Source organism: Phaethon lepturus, unplaced genomic scaffold (genome assembly GCF_000687285.1).
Source record: "Phaethon lepturus isolate BGI_N335 unplaced genomic scaffold, ASM68728v1 scaffold33157, whole genome shotgun sequence".
Taxonomy (NCBI): domain Eukaryota; kingdom Metazoa; phylum Chordata; class Aves; order Phaethontiformes; family Phaethontidae; genus Phaethon; species Phaethon lepturus.
Genome location: NW_010551684.1, coordinates 2,420 through 2,828, shown reverse-complemented (window position 1 = coordinate 2,828; position 409 = coordinate 2,420).

Genomic DNA, 409 nt, shown 5'->3' with positions numbered 1-409 from the left:
GGGATCCCCAGCGTGTTGCCCCACGCCTGCCCCACATCCCCACGCTGCTGTATCCCTCCAGGCAGCATCCTTACGGGAGCGGGGAATGCATTAATCTGCTCAGGAAAACTGTCCCGTTACAGCTGGCTGTACTCAGCCTCGGGGTGTCGTACGAAGATGAGGAAATGAAAAAACAAACGAAGCGTCGTCGCTTGGCCATTGGAAAAACGACTTAGTTGAGTCAAACCGAAGCTGCGGGTGGATTGAAATGAGCTCGGGAGGTGCAAACCCGCACCAGCCCCTCTCCAGAGGCCTTGCAAACTCGGTCCGCGGCCTGGGGACAGGGGCTGGCAACACTGACAAGCCCACCCGGCAACCGCGGCCCCCCTGTGCCTGCCCCCCCCGAGGGACCCGCTGCCCCCCCTTGGGG